The sequence below is a fragment of the Mobula hypostoma genome, chromosome 21, assembly GCF_963921235.1.
Source record: "Mobula hypostoma chromosome 21, sMobHyp1.1, whole genome shotgun sequence".
NCBI lineage: Eukaryota > Metazoa > Chordata > Chondrichthyes > Myliobatiformes > Myliobatidae > Mobula > Mobula hypostoma.
In genome coordinates, this window is record NC_086117.1 from 44,941,807 (window position 1) to 44,958,201 (window position 16,395).

Consider the following 16,395-nt stretch of genomic DNA (forward strand, 5'->3'; position numbering starts at 1 on the left):
AGAGGCACTGGCTGTCCACTCTATCTATTCCTCTTATTATCTTGTATACCTCTATCATGTCTCCTCTCATCCTCCTTCTCTCCAAAGAGTAAAGCCCTAGCTCCCTTAATCTCTGATCATAATGCATAACTCTCTGAACCAGGCAGCATCCTGGTAAATCTCCTCTGTACCCTTTCCAATGCTTCCACATCCTTCCTATAGTGAGGCGACCAGAACTGGACACAGTACTCCAAGTGTGGTCTAACCAGAGTTTTATAGAGCTGCATCATTACATCGCGACTCTTAAAATCTATCCCTCGACTTATGAAAGCTAACACCCTACAAGCTTTCTTAAACACCCAATCTACCTGTGAGGCAACTTTCAGGGATTTGTGGACAGGTACCCCCAGATCCCTCTGCTCCTCCACACTACCAAATATCTTGCCATTTACTTTGTACTCTGCCTTGGAGTTTGTCCTTCCACAGTGTACCACCTCACACTTCTCTGGGTTGAACTCCATCTGCCACTTCTCAGCCCTCTTCTGCATCCTATCAATGCCTCTCTGCAATCTTTGACAATCCTCTACACTATCTACAACACCTCCAACCTTTGTGTCATCTGCAAGCTTGCCAACCCACTTTTCTACCCCCACATCCAGGTCGTTACTAAAAATCACGAAAAGTAGAGGTCCCAAAACAGATCCTTGTGGGACGCCCCTAGTCACAATCCTCCAATCTGAATGTACTCCCTCCACCACGACCCTCTGCCTTCTGCAGGCAAGCCAATTCTGAATCCACCTGGCCAAACTTCCCCAGATCCCATGCCTTCTAACTTTCTGAATAAGCCTACCACGTGGAACCTTGTCAAATACCTTACTGAAATCCATGTAGATTACATCCACTGCACTACCCTTATCTCTATGCCTGGTCAGAACAAAAGGATGACAGGAGTGAAGGTAGGACCAATTAGAGATAAAGGTGGGAAGATGTGCCTGGAGGCTGTAGAAGTGAGCGAGGTCAAAGAACTCTATCAGGCTCGTTAGACACGATCTGCCCTTCACAAAGCCATGCTGACTGTCCCTGATCAGACCATGATTCTCTAAATGCCCAGAGATCTTATCTCTAAGAATCTTTTCCAACAGCTTTCCTGCCACAGACGTAAGGCTCACTGGTCTATAATTACCCAGCCTATCCCTACTACTTTTATTGAACAAGGGGACAATATTCGCCTCCCTCCAATCCTCCAGTACCATTCCCGTGGACAATGAGGTCATAAAGATCCTAGCCAGAGGCTCAGCAATCTCTTCCCTCACCTCGTGGAGCAGCCTGGGGAATATTCCATCAGGTCCCGGGAACTTATCCATCCTAATGTATTTTAACAACTCCAATACCTCCTCTCCCCTAATATCAACATGCTCCAGAACATCAACCTCACTCATATTGTCCTCACCATCAAGTTCCCTCTCATTGGTGAATACCGAAGAGAAGTATTCATTGAGGACCTCGCTCACTTCCACAGCCTCCAGGCACATCTTCCCACCTTTATCTCTAATCGGTCCTACCTTCACTCCTGTCATCCTTTTGTTCTTCACATAATTGAAGAATGCCTTGCCGTTTTCCTTTACCCTACTAGCCAAGGCCTTCTCATGCCCCCTTCTTGCTCTTCTCAGCCCCTTCTCAAGCTCCTTTCTTGCTTCCCTATATTCCTCAATAGACCCATCTGATCCTTGCTTCCTAAACCTCATGTATGCTGCCTTCTTCCACCTGACTAGATTTTCCACCTCACTTGTCACCCATGGTTCCTTCACCTTACCATTCTTTATCTTCCTCACCGGGACAAATTTATCCCTAACATCCTGCAAGAGATCTCTAAACATCGACCACATGTCCATAGTACATTTCCCTGCAAAAACATCATCCCAATTCACACCCGCAAGTTCTAGCCTTATAGCCTCATAATTTGCCCTTCCCCAATTAAAAATTTTCCTGTCCTCTCCTATTCTATCCTTTTCCAATATAATACTAAAGGCCAGGGAGCGGTGGTCACTGTCCCCCAGATGCTCACCCACTGAGAGATCTGTGACCTGACCCGGTTCATTACCGAGTACTGGATCTAATATGGCATTCCCCCTAGTCGGCCTGTCCACATACTGTGATAGGAATCCATCCTGGACACACTTAACAAACTCTGCCCCATCTAAACCCTTGGAACTAATCAGGTGCCAATCAATATTAGGGAAGTTAAAGTCACCCATGATAACAACCCTGTTATTTTGGCACCTTTCCAAAATCTGCCTCCTAATCTGCTCCTCAGTATCTCTGCTGCTACCAGGGGGCCTATAGAATACCCCCAAAAGAGTAACTGCTATTGGGGGTAGAGTAGCTGGGTGGGTTCTTCAATTATCTTACTTCTATATTTATTGCAGATTATGCTGACTGCTTTATCAAGGTAGCAAGAGGAATGATGGAGTGTATAGAGGGGAGGTACAGTTTGTTGAACGAACAGGAGAGCCAGAGTGTAGTACTGCCAAAATAGGGAAGAGGAAGGAAGGTGTGACAGGGAGGGTGATGGGAGTGAGGGGGCGGGGGTGAGGAATTTTCCATCACTTGGGCTGCAGGTCTGTCCTGATCAGTAGTCTGTCTTCATGGAGCATCTCACTAAACTGTTGTTGTCGTCCAACAGAGCACTGGGGTCCCATAAGTCGAAGGGATGGTTTTTGGCAATAAGGCGGGCCCCGACACCTCGCCTATGTCTGTAACCCCTCTATCCCCTACACCCCTCCACATCTCTGTCCCCTACCCGCCTCCTAAATCTGTAACCCTTCCTTATCTCTGTAACCCCTCTGTCCCCCACACCCCACCCTATCTCTATCCCCGACACCCCTCCCCATCTCTGTCCCCTAATTGCCTCCTAACTCTGTAACCCTTCCGTATCTCTGTAACCCCTCTGTCCCCTACACTCCTCCCTATCTCTGTAAACCCCTCTGTCCCCTACACTCCTCCCTATCTCTGTAACCCCTCTGTCCCCTACACCCCTCCCTATCTCTGTAAACCCCTCTGTCCCTTACACCCCTCCCTACCTCTGTAACCCCTCTGTCCCCCACACCCCTCCCTGTCTCTGTAACCCCTCTGTCCCCTACACCCTTCACTATCTATGTAACCCCTCTGTCCCCTACACCCCTCCCTATCTCTGTCCCCTACACCCCTCCCTATCTCTGTAACCCCTCTGTCCCCTACACCCCTCCCTGTCTCTGTAACCCTTCTGTCCCCTACACCCCTCCCTATCTCTGTAACCCCTCTGTCCCCTACATCCCTCACTATCTCTGTAATGCCTCTGTCCCCTACACCCCTCCCTATCTCTGTAACCCCTCTGTCCCCTACACCCCTCCCTGTCTCTGTAACGCCTCTGTCCCCTACACCCCTCACTATCTCTGTAAACCCCTCTGTCCCCTACACCTCTCCCTGTCTCTGTAACCCCTCTATCCCCTACACCCCTCACTATCTCTGTAACGCCTCTGTCCCGTACACCCCTCACTACCTCTGTAACCCCTCCACTCCATACACTTCTGAATTCCTCTGGACATGGCCCTTTGGTTGAGCCCCCTCTCTCTCATTGATGTCTATGATATCTGCTTCTGAGCTCTGATTTTAGAGAACATCAAAAAAGCTGTAGATGCTGGTGATATGGTTGCTATGTGCCAGATAAAATCTGCTTAACCCAAAGCCAAGGAGATTAACATAATTTAACTGTCCCTAACTGCTATGTTGTCATGTGATCTCTCCCTATCAGAGATATTTCCTTTATTCTACCTTTTCTCTCAGTCTGCCTCTCCCTCTCCCTCTTCCCCCCACTCCCTGTTCTAAATTGAAATATTAACTGTTCCCCTTTCCACAGATACCCCTCACCTTATGTTATGGTGTCCTGGCACCTCTGTAGCACAGAGGAAGGCAATGGAATCTATTGAAAGCATGCATACTCCACCATGAATATACCATTCTGATCCTGAAGTGACTCCCCCTCCAGGGCCAGTCTAATTCTTTCTGAAAGCCCTAATTGATCTTGTATCAGAGTTTCAGATCATTACTGCAGTCCATAAAGAAATACATATTTCTATATCTTTATCTATCTATCTATCTATCTATATATGAGGGGTGATTGATAATCTTGTGGCCTAAGGTAGAAGGAGTGAGTTATTAACTTCAACATAAACTTTCTGCATAATCACTCGAAGAGTTGAACTGCACGTGCATGTAACAAGAGCTGTATAACTCATCTCCTTCTACCTTAGGCCACGAACGTATCAATCACCCCTGCTGTGGACCACTTTCTGGAGGTCCAAGACGCCGACTTCTACAAAGAAGGGATCCGTATGCTCCACGACCGCTGGACTAAGTGTGTAAATGTAGGAGGGGACTATGTTGAAAAATAAATGTGCTAGGTTTTCTAAAATTGACTCCTACCTTAGGCCACAAACTTCTCAATCACCCCTTGTATATTTTTTTTCGTCTTGTGTCCTCTGCACTTTAAATTCCCAGGAACAGCTCCTCTGCATTTCTGAACCCATGTTGCTCTTGTCCACTTCAGCCCCACCTTCCCTTGATCTGCTTTGCTCCACTAAGGACATCCAGAACTTCCCCGTCTGACTTTAGTACTGAAATTCTTCATTGCTGGAATCCTTCTGGAACATCTCCTCACCTCCTCCAAGACTTCCCATCCTTCCCACATTATGATGACCAGATTGGGAAGCATAACTTCTGTTCTGGCCCAACCAGAGGTTTATAAAATTCACCCTAATCTCCCACCTTTTGTGCTCACTGTCTCTAACCAGGCTCCCAAATGCTCCATCAAAGTGCCCTACCACTCTCGGACTCCATAGACACACAGATCTCAGCTCCCTCTGTTCCAAGACTCGATTCGGAAACATCGGATTCCAGATACCTTTGTCCCTCCAGACTATATGGGGAGATTGACAATGGAGAGCGGCAACAACTTTAAATTCCCAGGTACTAACATATAGGTCGACCTGCCCTTGGCCCAGCAATTATAAGGAAAGGACACCGACGCCTTTGCTTTCTCAGAAGGTTAAGGAGATTTGACATGTCACTGAACACTCCAACAAACTTCTCTCTAATGCACTGTTGAAATCATCTTGACTGCTTGCATCTCGGTCTGGTACGGCATTTCCAGTGCAAAGTTCAAAATTCAAAGTACGTTTATTATCTACGTCTGTATACATTACACAACCTTGAGATTGGTCTCTTTACAGGCAGACACAGAACAAAGAAACTCAAAGGAACCCATTCAAAGAAGAGGACTGTCGAACACCCAATGTGCGGAGAGGAAAAGGAAACACAGGTTGTGCAGGCGATAAAAGCCAGCAGATAGCATTCAGAACGGAAGTCCACGGAAGAGAGCCCGTCTACAGACGCGAAGCCACAGACCCTCAGAACTGAGTGAATTGTCACAGTGCAGCCAGCTGACTGGCCCGTTCCTCGCCTCACGCCCTGAGCTGCCTAAGTCAGTGCAAAGTGTTGTGGGCTCTGCTCAATACATCATGGGCACGTCCCTCACCACCACTCGTAGTATCTACACCAGGCACTTCCTCAAGAAGGCAACATCCCTCATCAAAGATCCCCATGCCATCTTCTTGCAGCTCTCATTAGACAGGAGGAACAGACGCCTGAAGACCTACACCACCAGGATAAAGAACAGTTGCTTCTCTTCAACCATTTGATTGTTGAATCAATCTCCCCAACATTAATCACTACAGTGGAATGACACTGTGACCAGCTTGCTCACTTTACAGTGGAATGAACTTTCTCTTTGTCTTTATAGTGTCATTTCTTGGAAAATTGTGTACGGTTTATGCTTAATTAATGTTTTTCTTATGAATGGTGCTTAGCTAATAAACCATACTGCTGCAAGTAAGTTTTCATTAAACTATGCATACCGGTACTTGTGGAAATGACGAGAAGCTCAACTACAGCAGATAAGTTACAGAGCTTTCATTAGGAGTGGGAAAGTGGAGACAAACGAGTTAGTTTACTACTGTGGAGGGTGGTGGAGGAATGGATGGGTTGTTGAGAATGAGTTTGATAAGGGGAGGGTTGATTACAGGTCCCACTGTCGACGGTGTTGGTGGTTGATGGGTGAAGGGATGAAGTTAAAGAGCAATAAAATGAAGATCAGAGATTTCCCAAGACATGAAATCAAAAATGAATGTTGGAATTCCCCAGCAGGGAATTCCGCAGCAGATCAGGCAGTGTGTGCAGAGAGAAAAACAGTCTGGCAGTGCGTGCAGAGAGAGAGAGTTCGACATTGTGGGCAGAGAGTGACAGTGAGGCAGTGTGTGGAGAGAGACAGAGACACTCTGGAAGTGTGTACAGAGAGAGAGAGAGTCAGGCATTGTGTGCAAATGGAGATAGTGTGGAAGTGTGTACAGAGAGAGAGAGAGAGAGAGAGAGAGAGAGAGACGGATTGACTGCCTGTGTGTATAGAAAGCAAGTCAAGCAGAGTGTGCAGAGAGAGGCAGTCTGGCATTTGGTAGAGTGTGCAGAGAGAGGCAGTCCAGCAGTGTGTGCAAAGGGAGAGTGTGGCACTGTGTGCATAGAGAGAGACAGACCGGCAGTGTTTGCGCAGAGAGACAGTCAGAGAGAGTGTGCAGAGAGACCATCAGGAAGTGAGTGCAGAGACTGCAGGGGAAGAGTCTGACAGTGTCTGTCTGTCTGTCTGTCTGTCATAGTCCGGTCCGTGAGGTCTTCATTCTGGTTCACGATCTGGTTCGTGGACTCCGGACTCCAGGTCTTCCGGCTGTCCCTTGTTTCAGTTGGGCTTAATCATAGGCACCTGATGCTTGTCTTGGTGCTGGGAATGTAAGTGGCCCTGGGGTCGTGTGTGGTTGCTGGTTTGTCTTGTCAGTATATCCTTAGAGCAACCTGCTGGTGGAAGTCTAGAGCAGCCATTTGTGAACTCTAGGCCTGGTTGAAGGACCACCGCTTCACGGAGCCTTGTTGTCTCTAGTCGGAGCAGTCATTGTGTTATGGATTTGGCCATTTCTGGGGCCAGCTGAGTGGCCGTCTGCCACTCCAAGCTGGATATGGATTTGGCTGTTTCCGTAGCCAGCCAAGGTTGCTGGCTGCCCTGAGACTCGGAGCCACCCCGACTGAGCTCCCTACCTGCCCTTACCTCCGTGGGGTAAGTCAGGCCGTCCTTGTCGTTACCCTGTGGTTTGATCCGTCCCTTCCTGTCCTTGCCTCTGTTAGGTAAGTCAGGCCATCTTTGCTGTTACCCTGAGGCTGGTCTGTTCCCTTCCCCTCTCCATCTGAAGCCCTGACAGTTTCCTTGGCGGTTTACCTCGGCAGTCACCCTGTTCCCGCATCCTGATAAGCATCCCGGCCTGGCGTCCTAGAAAGGGTCCTGGCCCTGTGTTCCAAGAAGGAGTGCCTTGTCCTGCCCAGGAGTGCCTTGTCCTGCCTTCGCATGGTTCCAGAGCCTGAGTCAAGACCCAGGTTCTGGGTTTTTGCCCAGTCTCTGGCTCGGACTCCGAACCCAGGCTCCTAGCTCCCATTTCCTAGTCCTGGTTCCGCTTTCCCAGCCAAAGTCCTAGCCCAAGTCTGTGTTTCTGTCCCAGCTCCTAGTCTGTGTCCAGTCCCATCCCTGTCTCTAGTCCAGTCCAGTTCCCAGTACTTCAGTGTCTGTGTCTTGCATTTGGGTCTTCTCCCAGTGCCCACCGTATGACACTGTCAGTGTGTGCGGAAAGATAAATTCTGACATGTCTGCAGAGACACAGTCAGTAGCGTGTGCAGAGAGAGTCAGGCAGTGTGTGCAGAAAGAGACAGTCAGGCAGCCTGTTCAGAGACTGATAGTCTGGTGGTGTGTTTGAGAGACACACTCTGGCACTGTGTGCAGACAGAAAGTCAGGCAGTGTGTGCAGAGCAAGGCAGTGTGGCAGTATGTACAGAGAGAAACAGTCAAGAAATGTGTGCAGGGGAGACAGTCGGACACGGTGTGCAGTAAGACTGATGTGCTGTGTGCGCAGACAGAGACAGACAGGCAGTTTGTGCAGAGAGACACAGTCCGGCAGTGTGCAGGGAGACAATCTGGCATTGTGTGCAGAGGGAAACAGTTTGACAGTGTTTCCGGAGAGACAGTCCCACAGTTTGTGCCGAGGGAGACATTCAGACACTGTGGGGGGAGAGGGGGAGAGAAGCTGGCAGACTGCACAGACAGAGACGGTTGGAAATGTGTGTGGGAGAGGGAGAGAGACCAGCAGTGTGTGCAAAGGGAGATAGTGTGCCACTGTGTGCATAGAGGGAGACAGTCTGGCAGTATGAGCAGAGAGATACAGTCTGGCACTGGGTGCAGAGAGAGAGAGACAATCATGCAGTGTGTTCTGACAGAGACTGTCTAGCAGTGCGTGCAGAGAGAGAGACAGTCATTCAACAAACAAGAGAAAATCTGCAGATGCTGGAAATCCAAGCAACACACAAAATGCTGGAGGAACTCAGCAGGCCAGGCAGCATCTATGGGAAAAAGGACAGTTGATGTTTCGGTGAAACCCCTTCAGCAGGACTGGAGAAAAAAAGGTGAGGAGTAGATTTGAAAGGTGGGGTGGGGGAAGAGAGAAATGCCAGGCAATAGGTGAAACTTGGAGGGGGAGGGATGAAGTAAAGAGCTGGGAAGTTGATTGGTAAGATGAGGTGAGAGAGGGAAAAGGAGATGGGAAATGGTGAAGGGGGGTGGGGGGCATTACTGGAAGTTTGAGAAATCGATGTTCATGCCATCAGGTTGGAGGCGACCCAAACGGAATATAAGGTGTTGTTCCTCCAACCTGAGTGTGGCCTTATCCCGACAGTGGAGGAGGCCACGGATGGACATATCAGAATGGGAATGGGAAGTGGAATTAAAATGGGTGGCCAATGGGAGATCTCACTTGTTCTGGCGGTTGGAGCATAGATGCTCGGTGAAGTGGTCTTCCAATCTGCGTTGGGTCTCACTGATATACAGGAGCCCACACCGGGAGCACTGTCTACAGTATATGACCCCAACAGACTCACAGGGAAGTGTCGCCTCACCTGGAAGGACTGTTTGGGGCCCTGAATGGTAGTGAGGGAGGAGGTGTAGGGACAGGTGTAGCACTTGTTCCACTTGCAAGAATAAGTGTCAGGAGGGAAATCAGTGGGGAGGGACGAATGGACAAGAGAGTCACGTAGAGAGTGATCCCTGTGGAAAGCAGAAAGTGGGGTGGGGCGGGATAGAAAGATGTGCTTGGTGGTGGGATGCTGTTGGTGATGGCGGACGTGTCGGAGAATTATGTGCTGGACGTGCAGGCTGATGGAGTGGTAGGTGAGGACAAGAGGAACCCTATCTCTGGTAGGGTGGCGGGAGGATGGGGTAACTGCAGAGATGTGTGAAATGGAAGAGATGCGGTTGAGGGCAATGTTGATGGTGAAGGAAGGGAAGATGCTTTCTTAGAAAAAGGAGGACATCTCCTTCATTCTAGAATGAAATGCCTCATCCTGAGAGAAGATGCGATGGGGACAGAGGAATTGAGAGAAGGGGATGGCTTTCTTACAAGTAGTCGAGTGGGATGAGGTGTAATCTAGGAAGCTGTAAGAGTCCGTGGGTTTGTAATAGACATCAGTGGATAAACTGTCTCCGGAGATAGGCACAGTGAGATTGAGAAAAGCAAGGGAGGTGTCGGAAATGGGCCAGGTGAATTTAAGGGCCGGCAGGAAGTTGGAGGCAAAGTGGATGAAATTGATGAGTTCAGCACGGGTGAATGCAGTGCAGTCGATGTAGCGAGGAGAAGTGTGGGATGGTCACCAGTGTAGGCTTGCAACATAGACTGTTCCACATAGCCGATAAACAGGCAGGCATAGCTGGGGCCCATGTGAGTGCCCATGGTTGCCCCTTTTGTTTGAAGGATGTGGGAGGACCCAAAGGAGAAATTATTTAGAGTGAGGACAAGTCCCGCTAGGCGGAGGAGAATGGTGGTGGAGGGGAACTGGTAGGGTCTGGTGTCCAGAAAGAAACAGAGAGCTTTGAGGCCTTCCTGCTGGGGGATGGAGGTGTATAGGGACTGGACATCCATAGTAAAATAGGATGATGGGGGCCAGGGAACCTGAAATGTTGAAAAGATCCAGACTGTGTGAAGTGTGACAGATGTAAGTAGGAAGGGACTGAACTAGGGGGGATAAAAGATAAGGGAGTCGAGGTATGCAGATATGAGTTCAGTGGGGCAGGAACAAGGGAGAGAGAGACAGACAGACAGACAGACACAGACACAGTGAGGCAGTGTGTGCAGACAGAAAGACTCAGGATGGTACGACACTCACTCATCCATGTCAGATTCCAATGTTTAGGAGCTCAAACACCTGAGGATAGATATCTGATGCAGCCTCTTTAAAGGTTCAGGGCAGTCCTGCTAATTGGGAATCATGTTTTGGGCTCCTGAGGTTTGATGCTCTGCAGGCTGATGGTGAGGAGGCATGGTAGCAGGAAGGAAGTGACTTGGAGCTTAGTTCAGGCTGGCTGAGCACTGGCTGTCCTGTTGTTGGCTGACCAGTTGTCCTCAGGGAAAATGGCCGTTGTACAGCCTGTTCTAAAACCTGGGAAATCCCCATTGGATCCTTCCAGTTATAGACCAATATCATTAACGCACCATTTGTGTAAACTTATGGAATGTATGGTGATAGAGCGGTTGAATTATATTTTGGAAAAGAGAGGTGATATAGCAACTTATCAGAGCGGTTTTTGGAAGGGTAAAATGACACTGGATTCAGTTTTATGTTCAGAAGATGATATTAGAAAAGCACAGGTAAATAAAGAAGTTGTAATAGCAGTATTGTTTGATATTGAAAAAGCATATGGTATGTTATGGAAGGAAGGTATTGTGATTAAATTATGGAAATTAGGAGTGAGAGGAAGCCTACATAATTATTTTCTGAGTTTTTTTTATTTGGATAGTCTGAGCAGGTAAGGGTAGGAAAGATATACTCAGGCTTCTATGAGATAGAGAATGGGACCCACAAGGCAGTATTTGTAGCCCTTTATTGTTTAATATTATGATTAATGATATTTTCTCTCAGCTAAGTACTGGGGTGGGTAAATCACTTTTTGCAGATGATAGAGCTTTATGGATCGGAGACGAAATCTTTAATTTAACTATATGTAGGATGCAATTAGCCATCAGTAAGTTCAAACAATAGGCAAATAGATGAGGGTTTAAGCTTCCAGTAACTAAAACAGAAGTTATGTGATTTAGAAAGAGGTTCAATAGACTTGCACTTGATTTGAAAGCATATGGTCAAATTCTTGAAGGTGTGTCAATGGTGAGATTTCTTGGCATGTGGCTGATAATAAGCTGACATGGAAGCACCATATCAGAAAAATAATTTACAAGTGTAAAGGCGCTTTAAATATGCTCATGTGTCTATGTGGGTATTCTTGGGGTGCTAGACGAAAATCTCTTGACCATTTAAATTTGCTTAATTAGATCAGTACTTGATTATGGTTGTGTGGCTTATGGATCAGCATCATCTTCAAATTTAAAATGTTTGGATGTGATACAAGCACAGGCTTGAAGACTGTGTTGTGATGCAGTATGGTCGTCTCCAGATTCAGCTTTACTGGTTGAAATGGGACAATTACCCTTGCAGTTGCAGAGGTTGAAGTTGATAGTGAATTAATTTGAGGGGGCAAAAAATGATCACATGTTAAAAGTGTGTGGGAAGACTGTTGGGAACATCACAAGGAGAGCGTTTTTAGGTTTGGGTTTGCTGGATTATGCAATATGTCCCACAGTTGCTTTCTCGGTAACCCACTTCGTTTTTCCCCAAGGACTTTAGTTCATTTTAGGTTGCAAGATTTAATGAAGTCCAAGGATCCTGATATGCCTGAGGATCACCAATACGTTAAGGATAATTATTATGATATGTTAACCATTTTTACTGATGGATCAAAAGATAATTTAACTAGGAATGTTGGTGTGGCTGTTTTTGTGCCTGAATTACAGGTAACAATCAAGAAACATCTTATTAATCATTTATCAGTATATACAGCAGAATTGGCTGCCATCATTTTGGGCTTACAGTGGGTGGAGGATATCTGTCCTTGCAAAGTTGTCATTTGTTCAGATTCTTCTTCGGTTTTGATTAGTCTTTAAGCAGGTCACTCTAGCAGTAGGTCTGATTTACTGCTGGAAGCTCTTCAGACTTTATTTCGTACTCAAGGTATTGGTCTACATGTCTCTCCTTATGGGCCCCTGCACAGAGAGGTGCTGAGGGGAACCAGCGGGTTGATTGTTTGACCAAAACAGCTGTTAAAAGTTCAGCTGGGGATATGGACCTTCCACTTAGCAAATCAGAAGCTAAGGGGTTGGTGGGGCTAAGAATTAGGGGGTTGTGGCAAGACCCGTGGGATAATGGGCATGAGAGGAGACCCCTTTACAGAATACACAAAACTGTTGGATTGATGGGAGAAGGGGGTAAAACAAGAAGGGGACGAATTATATTGACTCGACTTAGAATTGGGCATACTATGCTTCATTATTCCTTATATTGTGTTGGAAAACATCACTCTGGGGTGTGTAGGTTTTGTCATCATTATGAAACAGTTAGACACATTACTTTACAATGTGAAGATACAAGGTTGAAAGAAAGCAAATGCAGGCTGCACTACTGGCTTTGGGGTTGATAGTTTACAATTAAAATCTTTACTAAGTTATGAAAGTGACTTTAATTTTGATTTACAATATTGTCTTTCATTATTTACAATCTACAGGGCTTTTTAGCCGGCTGGTGGCGTAGTGGCATCAGCGCCGGACTTCGGAGCGAAGGCTCCCGAGTTCGAATCCAGCCGGCTCCCCAGGCACACCTTCCATCCGTGCTGGGTTGAGTGTTGAGCATAAAAAAGAAATTGCCCGCTACAGGAGTATCAACAGCAAAGAGCTGATGGCCTATGTTCTCTCGTGAGTTTAAAGGCAATTTCTCTTTTCTCTTGTAGGGCTTTTTGGGGTAATTTAGTTTTCATTTAATATAGAACTGGAAGGGTTTTATTTCCCAATTCTCTATGCCACACTCCTGAGCAGTTGGTGGTGGTAACGCACCTTTAAGTTGGACTGCCGATCGCCATTAAAAGTCAGAAGAAGGTTTGGTGCTCAATCGTCAGCCTACTCATGATTTAATCTAGTGTTTGTTTTGTGCTCAGATTCTCGATCCAGTTTGAAACCGGGTCTTGATCCTTGCCTCAGATACTCCAGCATTTGGGTCCAAGCCATCCTCGTCAAGGACCCTCGTCATGGTATGATTGAGCCAGCATGGACCCAGCGGGGTATGGGAGTGTTTCGCCCACCGAGAAGGTATTTCCTGACAGAGCCTGGAGATGCACAACCCCCAGGTAGCCATGGGTCAACCTCTGCGAGCAGGAAGCCTGAGCCCCCTGGGAGAACCAGTTGTTCCCGCTCCGGAGCCGGTACTTTTCCCAACCCTGGAGAGATTCATTGGTGACGCGGGTTCTTGCTGTGGCTTCCTCATCCACTGCTCATTAGTGTTTGAGCTCCAGCTATCCTGGTTCCCTTCGGAACATGGAAAGGTGGCCTTCAGTATCTCTCTCCTGACTGGGAGAGCCCTGACCTGGGCCACTGTGCATTGGGAACACAGGTTGGAGATTTGCTCGGACTCAGGGGGATTCATGGCTGCCATGGGGAAGTGTTTCATCACCCTGCTGGAGCCTGCCGAGCCTCCAACCACCTGATGAAGGTTTGACGGGGCTGGATAGTCAGTGGCTGACTACGCTATTGAATTTTATGGTGGTTAGAAGTCCAACTTGGACCAGGAGAACGATTGGAATGGGGAAACCTTGGCCATGCTATACAGCCACAGACAATGAGATAAACTGGGGGGTGCTCTTGCCTTGGGAGAACCAGCAGAGAACTTAGAGGTTCTCATCGACCAGTCCATCTGATTTGATAATCGTCTGGCAGGGTATAAGTGGGACTCCATCACGAGGTCAAGGAGGGCTAGCCCGAGCCCGGAGTTAACACACTGTTGTCTACTCCCCAACCTCAGACCGTGACCAGCCCGTCTCCTGCTTGAGATCCAGCTGAGCCCATGCAGATTGGTTGTACTAGACTCCCCGCCAATGAGAGGTCCCAGCGCCGGAGTCAAGATTGCTGATTTTGCTGCAGGGAAAGGACAAATGTCTGAAGCTGCAGCCACCTGGGGAACTGCTAACACCATCCAGTGTTGGGAGGACTGTGACAGTAGTAGCCACTATGTCCAGCCCCACGGACTCTGGTTTCATGCTGAAGGCAGAGTTTACCTGGGGTAAGAACCTGAGGCAGGTAAAGGCTTTTGTGGACTCGGGGGCAGCGGGTAATTTTCTGGATATAGGAACCACCCATCTGCTGTGAGTTGAGTCAGTCCTTGGCCGTAACTGTCTTGGACAGCCGCCCGCTAAGTTCTGGCAGATCCAGCAACAGACTGTGGTGTTGCAAATGAGGATAGGGGATCATGCGGAAGGCATTAATTTCTACATCACTGACTCTCCACTCCACCCTGATTCTCGGGTACCCTTGTCTGTCTCAGCATAACCCATCGGTGGGCTGGAGGGAGGGGAGAATCACTGCTTGGTCCAGCCTTTGTATGAGGGTTTGTTTTCAGCTTGGTGTTCCGACGCCCAGACTCTCCCGAGACCAGGAGCCAATGAAGGGACAGATCTGCTCAGGGTAACCTGGAGCATTTAGAAACCGAATCCTACCTTCAAGGGAAGACAAGCTGGCTCCAGCCAATAGGGCCATGCGAGTCCTGATCCAGTCCAGTTAGGGATGTGCTGGAACGAGATCCCCAGTTCAGGGGCAAACCAAGGAGGTGTCCAAGTGGTATGGAACTCCAGCAGCTGAGCCAAGGGGCTCCAATTGCTTTTGTCCCATCTAAGGGGACATTGAGGTCCTTAGAACCTAGTTCCAGGAGTACAAGGACCATTTGCCATGCCTTGCTGCTGATGTCTGAGGAGACAGACGAGGACTTGGACTGTGATTTGGTTTCTGTTTTCACTGAAGAATCTTGTGAACCTATGGGGGAGACTTTGGGGACTACTGAAGGACCCCCACTACTGACAGTCTCAGCAACCCTCAGAGGAGGGAGCTTCTGGTGTAGTAGCAGCATCCAAGATGGTAGAAATCCCTTTGGTCTACAAGGAAGAGGTCCTCATCAAGGCTCTTCCACCACATGGACCCTTTGACCGTGCAATAGTGCAATAGTCCACTGCCAGGTACGTGTCCTCTGCGGGGTCGATTATACGCACTCTCGGGCCCAGAGAGAAGCGCTATGGAGGACTATGGACAGTCTGACAGTGTGTGCACAGAGAGGGACAGGCAGTCAGGTGGTCTATATTGAGAGAGACAGTCAGACAACATGTGCAGAGAAAGACAGTTCGATGTGTGCAAAGAGAGAGACAGAATGAGAGCATACAGAGACAGGTTGGCAAATTGTGCAGAGAGAGAGAGAGACAGACAGTCTGGCAGTGTGTGCAGAGAGAGGTTTCATATTATGCACAGACACAGGCAGTCTGTACAGAGAGCTAACACAGAAAGACAATCAGAAATGTGACCGGAGAGACAGTCAAGAAGAATGTGCAGAGAGTCTCCGTCTAATAGGTATTGCAGAGACTGCAGAGAGAGAGACAGACTGTCAGAGACCACGGGCAGAGAGAGAGAGAGAGAGAGACAGACAGACCGTCAGAGATCGCAGAGAGACTGTAATGGACTGCAGGTAGAGGCAGATGGACAGAGATTGCTGAGAGAGGCAGTCTGACAGTGTGTTCAGAGAGAGCCAATCTGACAGTGTGTAGAGAGAGGGAGCCAGGCAGCTGTATAGACAGAGAAATACAGACAGTGCAGAGATTCAGATGGAGAGAGATAGCAGACAGACAGAGCGAGAGAGAGACTGCCAGTTATCGCACAGAGAGAGAGAGTGACAGATTGCAGAGAGAGAGAGAGAGACAGACTGTCAGAGATCGGAGAGAGAGATGGACGGAGATCACACAGAGAGAGACAGACGACGGCGATGGACTGAATTCACAAAGACATACTCACAGAGATTGCAGGGGGACACAGACTAACAGAGATTGCAGAGAGAGACAGACTGACTGGTTGCAGAGTCAGACCGACAGATTGCAGAGAGAGAGAGAGAGAGAGAGAGAGAGAGATGGAGAGACTAACAGAGATCGCAGAGAGAGAGACGGAGAGACTAACAGAGATCGCAGAGAGAGAGACGGAGAGACTAACAAAGATCGCAGAGAGAGACGGAGAGACTAACAGAGATCGCACAGAGAGAGACGGAGAGACTAACAGAGATCACAGAGAGAGAGAGACGGACAGACTAACAGAGATCGCAGAGAGAGAGACGGAGAGA